The following is a 6,000-nucleotide window of genomic DNA, read 5'->3' on the forward strand; positions in this document are numbered from 1 at the left end:
TTAAAAACCTTAAAACTATCATTACACTCCTTAATTACCTTTAAAATACTATGCTTCATCCAAGGTTCAGTCCTTTGCTTAATTCTTATTTCTTTATAAGGTGCAACATATAATTACATATACTATACAATGATCACTAATACCAGCATCCAAGACACCACTTCTACAGATCTTACAATTATCAGATACCAATACAATGTCAGTGACAGTTTTAGTTTTAGGCGTAATTCTAGTAGGGTCCACAATAATCTGTTTCAACGCATAAATTAAAATGAAGTATCATGTTTTTGCATATCCGTATTTAAGTCCCCAATAATTATCTCTTGACCAATATTGAAATTAGAAACACTTAAAATCTCTTAAAATCAAGTCTCTCATAAAAGTCATTCTGATCAGGTGGGCGATAGCATATACCCACTAAAATCGGTTTACTCTTAGGTAAAAAAAATGTCCAGCCAAACAGCTACAATAGCGGCACTATCCAAGTCTTTTCTCTCCTTAAACATTACATCTGATCTAATATATGCACATACTCCACCTCCTTTACAATTCCTATCACTTCTTAACAAACAGTAATTTGCAGTAATTCACTTATCTTTGGAAGCGGACTCCTAACATTGAGATGAACCATGTGCAATCCCTTCAAAGTACCGATGTCCCTCATTTCGTTAACCCCCGAAGTCGTTTGATCCCGTGAAAGCTGCACGTTTTCCTCAACAGACCCAGCTCTGGGCCTCGGTGTCCTCGAAGTCCTGCCACCTTCCTCAGATGTATTAAACATATCCACCACACCATTCTCCATTCGAATTACATCTCTTTACATCTCTTTACATCTCTTTCAAAACAAGGAAGCAAATCTCTCCAACGATCTGCTATAGAACTCCATTCCAACTCTATAGAACTCCATACAGTCGAAACTCGGGGTCTCATATCAGAATCGGCCGAGGCCCAGGACATTGATGAATATCTCCTGACAAAAGGAGATACATCATTATAATCACCCAGTCACTTAAATGTCTTCTCATTTTTCTGCTGCGTCGTTGTTTCCTTGAACAGTTAATCCACGGACCGTAAATCAGCGAAAAAACAACACTCTTCCCAAAACCGAGATGTTTACATCCACATCGTGTTTGTTTTTCTACTCTCCCAATATTAAAAGAAAATTCATCCAACTCTTTCAAATGATTAAAAAGAGTATACAACAGTGAGAAACTGAACAACGATATTAAGACTCCACACCTGCCTGCCGCCATAACTCATTCCAAATCAATGGTGGGCAATCCCATGACCTTCCACACCAGCCTTGGCACACCATGTGTTCATGGACCTCACTTTGTGCACAGAGGCATTGTCATGCTAGAACAGGTTTGGCTTTCTTAGTTTCAGTGAAGGGAAATCGTAATGCTACAGCATACAAAGACATTCTAGACAACTGTGTGCTTCATTCTTTGTGGCACCAGTTTGGGGAAGGCAGTGTGGGTGTGATGGTCAGGTGTCCATATACTGATGGCCATATAGTGTATTATTACATAGCGTTAATGTCATTATTCTACAGTCATAGGAAAAAGTACAAATGAAGGCCTTCTATGAGTAGGTGAGTCCTGACTTTTGACTTGAAGTGAATATACTGGGTTTACTAGGTTATAAGGTAACTAAAAACTAAAAAAGAAACATAAATTTTATACTCTGTGCTGACAGGAATCATCCCGTGTTTGTTTTTGCTGTCCCTAACAACCATTTGGGTATGACATGCCAAATAATTTCTTATAGAAGCAATATTATCGTGCTTGCACTGTTGACTGAAAAATCAGGGCTAAAATGGTATAGTGTGCAATAGGCTTAAGGAAACATTTATTTATCGTTTATAGATGGATTCTCCAGTGTTTTGTGCTTTCTAACAGTCAGAGGTAGGAAGACTGCTGTGGTATAAGAGGAACAAAACACTTCAGGGTGGTAACAGCAACCCCTCCTTTGTGTTGAGCTGCATCAGACCCAGACTTGGCTTATTTTACTAACAGCACTCCCCTTCTAATTGTCTTAAATCTCTAATTGTCACTGTAAAAAAATGCAATTCTTATGGACTTATTTAATGTAAATGCTCCCAAATGTGTTAGCCATCAAAATTAGAATCATTTAAAAAGTTGGTTTAAGGAAACCACATGGAAGTAAATTTTTGAAATTACTGATATTGGAAATTACATCTTAATGGGGCACCCAACTAAAACCTAGCACCAGATGCCCAACTTCCTTAAACAAACTTAATTTCCCTGGGGCTATATTTGTTTACAAAAGTGTGTTCATGAGTTTCTTTTCATTATATCACTGGTGAACCTGTGGCAGGGAATTTCACACTGCCTTTGGGCTGTTGTTAACTTTCATTTTTGCTCAGACCATACTGGCTGACCATACTGAATTATTTAAAAAAAACTGTGCGTGAAAAGCAAGAAAATTCTTAGAAATACCTTATTTTCTGGCCATTGTGAACTGTTATGTCTGTGGTTCCAGTCTAGGATATTACACATTCTCAGCAGCGTGTGTGTCCTGTAAACCATGAAGTCAGTTTAAGAGCAGAATAAGGTCAGCCACCAAAGCCTCTAGTCTGCGGATGGACCTGTACTGAACCAAAAAATAAAACTGCACAGAGAAAATAGCTAGAGAAAGCTTGTACAATCCATCATGCTGTGGATTATTGTGAAATATTACACTAGATTTCAGCCTCACCCCAACAGGAATATTGAATAAGTTCAATAACAAGGGAAATATAAAGTAGTATCTGCACATAATAAATAAACATGGTCCAGTTTCCCATTGTAAGAAGTAGTGTCCATAGTGATTCTTGAACTTGGAAGATCTTTAACCGTGTGTGATGCTGATACAAGGATTATGAGGTCAAGAAATTTTTTTCCCTGTACGTTTGTGTTAATTGTGATCCTCTTTTTGTTCATCTGCCCTTCATCAGTGGTAGGACTGGAGGACTGCTGTCAGCTGGGTGCTTTTGGTTGATAGACTGTTTCTCAGCAACAGTGTAAACACTATGGTACCTCATAAACTCATACCAGTGCAACATACACTACCTTGTCAGTGCCAGTGTGTGTGGGTGGGTGGGTTTGTATGTGTGTCATTCCTGTTATCTTTCTCACCTCACGTTGCTAACCTGACTCAGTCATGCATGTTTGGCCAGCCATTTCTATCTACAGAGGTCACTCGGGTGCTTGTTCAGTCCCTTGTCATCTAGAGACTGGACTACTACAACTCGGTCCTGGCACGTCTGCCCCTGTGTGCCATCTGACCTGTGCAATTGATCCAAAATGCAGCTGCACAGCTTGTATTCAACCTCTCCAAGTTCTCCCACAACAGCCCATTGCTGCGTTCCCTCTACTGGCTTTTTGTATCTGCCTGCATCAGATTTAAAAACAGTATCGTTTACCTACAAAGCCAAAGCAGACAAGGACCCTCCTACCTTAAGGTACTTAACACACCCTGCTCTGCACCATGCTCCCTTTGATCCTCTAGCATGGCTCAACTGGACCCACCATCACTCCAAAGTACAAGGAAGACATGCATAAAACTCTTCTCTCTCCTGATACCCAGGTGATAGAATGAACTTCCCTGTCTGTCTGAATAGCTAAGACACTGGCTGTCTTCAAAGACTAAACATCTACCTCTTCAGCAAGCACTTGCATTAACACTTCTAGTAATAAAAAATATCTTGTGTTGTCTGTTCTCTTTTCATTCTGTTCTAATCTCCCCCAACAGGGTTTAGCTCTATGGTGTTCTTAGTCCATGACATGGTGAACTAGCATGAGGATATGTTTTTGATAGACTACAAAACACTTCTAAAATCAATCTGGAAAAGGGCATCTGTTTATGGATTACAGTTAGTAACTGTATGGGCCACTTAGTGTAGATATATGGTAGGAGAACCAAATAAAATGGTCACTGAGTGTATTTATACATACATACACAGCATTTGGGCCAATATACTACTAGGCTTCCAGAATAACCAATAACTGGCAACTCAATGTAAAATCCTCCATCTGAGCCCGTCCCACCCACTAGCTCATTATCACACATTTACACCAGAGCATTTAGCATTTTTGGAAAGATTCTCCAGTGTCATTGCTTTGAAACAGTCAGAGGTAAAGCCGTTCCTTTTTCAGCATGGGAAAGTTTTCAGGACAGAGAAGTTTTCGCTTTGTGTATTTTCTGCAACATGACAAGCTTCATTTTTTGTCTCATTAACTTCCAGAGAGAGAAAAAAGAGAGGTTGGTGAGGGAACAACTGTTTATAGCTGCTATAACTAACTTTTTTCGTGAATAAAATCCTCCATCTGAGCCCGTCCCACCCACTAGCTCATTATCACACATTTACACCAGAGCATTTAGCATGTTTGGAAAGATTCTCCAGTGTCATTGCTTTGAAACAGTCAGAGGTAAAGCTGTTCCTTTTTCAGCATGGGAAAGGGTTCAGCATCATAACTATAAGTGGACAAAAAGTACAACTTAATCTTTAATTAATAAAAAATTTCAATCGTTGGCAAATTGCTATGGTTAAAGAGGAATAAAACACTTTCCTATCACAGCAAGCTCCATTGTATTTTATTATTTAGATGGTATATATACAAACAGCAAAGGACAAAGAAGAAAGAAAGAATGAAAGAAAGAAGGAAAGAAAGGAGTAAAAAAGGTATAGGAAATGCTAATACAAGGAAATTGCATCTGCTGTAGACCTTATATAAATATATGAACAAATAATGCATATATTTATGCATTAGCCACGTCTCATATGGAGAGAGGTTAAAGGGCATGAATGAATCAATTTATTATAATTTATAAGGACATGAATTTGAGACAAGAAAGAACATTCCCACATACATGGGTGTATATCGTATATTCATGTATAAATTACCCTAAGGAAAACATGACAAATAATGTTCAGGCTGCGACAAGGCATGAGACTACAACCAAATCATGTCTTTATCTGACTCAAAACCTTCTGACATAAGAGAAACCACAGACCAGAGAAGCCACCACTAACATGACTGAATGTATCTTTTAAATGGTTTTCTATCAATGTTTAGTTCACGGCTATAAATAAGACACATCAATTATGACAGTTTCTGGCCAATGTCTCTAGTCCTGTAGTCTCTGGTCCAATGAGCTGCACATGATTGTATAAACCTTAAAAGAGGATCCTGTCAATCTGTTATGTCAATCAGTAGTATCAAAAAAATGTTAAGATTGGCAGTAAGTACTCTTCAATACCTCTAAAAATACTAGTTTACTTGGGAATATTACCGAATTGAAAATTTCTCAAAGTAGCATATCAGTCATACTCTACAATCCGACAGCTACCTCTTTGAAGACCAGGCTACTTACCCATACACAATGATACATGGATAGCCACTGGTCAGATACAATTTCCTTGCACTTTATTTACTATCATATATTATTTGGTGTATGTCTTCCTCAGTGCTTTCTGAAAATCAAATAGTTTGCTCTGAGACATTGTGAGCCAGTGCAATTCTCGTGTCAATCATTTACTGTTATTTGTCTAAACTAAATGCACACATTTGCTCGTCCTTGTCACCTGCCTCATACTTGGGTCATAAATGGATAATCCATAAGGACAAGCCTTGAGAATATATTATCCAAACTGTAGTATAGGTGAATGTCAAAACACATTCAAGTCACATAAACAGTGTTAGGATGGGTATCTTTGGCACATCCCCACCTTCTGCTGTATGTCATATGGGAGTAGAGAAAGTCTATAATGCCCAGGATTGCGTGGGGAATTTGTCTCATATTCACACAGGGGAAGGTGGAGGGGGAGGGAGTTGTGGTTCTTGGACATTGGCCACCGACTGTGCAGCTTTGTTGCTCAGCAACTGCTACTGTTTATGAGCTCAGTTTTTCTGAATTATTGTCTTTTTTCCCCCCTCATATTTCTCTCCTTGGCTCATGCTCAGTGTCTGTTTCCCCCTTAGCTGCTTAATCCTC

At 38.8% G+C, this 6,000-nt stretch overlaps 1 protein-coding gene across 1 annotated transcript in view; it reads right to left on the minus strand.

The window, feature by feature from the left end:
* Positions 1–5,394, minus strand: part of cadm1a (cell adhesion molecule 1a) — a 311,796-nt gene extending 306,402 nt beyond the window's left edge. The window contains exon 1 of the mRNA XM_053240138.1: positions 5,380–5,394. The gene's annotated coding sequence lies outside the window, so the exon portion shown is untranslated. The remainder of the gene's footprint in view (positions 1–5,379) is intronic.
* Between the last annotated feature and the right edge of the window lie 606 nt (positions 5,395–6,000).

The sequence above is a fragment of the Pangasianodon hypophthalmus genome, chromosome 15, assembly GCF_027358585.1.
Source record: "Pangasianodon hypophthalmus isolate fPanHyp1 chromosome 15, fPanHyp1.pri, whole genome shotgun sequence".
NCBI classification, from domain to species: domain Eukaryota; kingdom Metazoa; phylum Chordata; class Actinopteri; order Siluriformes; family Pangasiidae; genus Pangasianodon; species Pangasianodon hypophthalmus.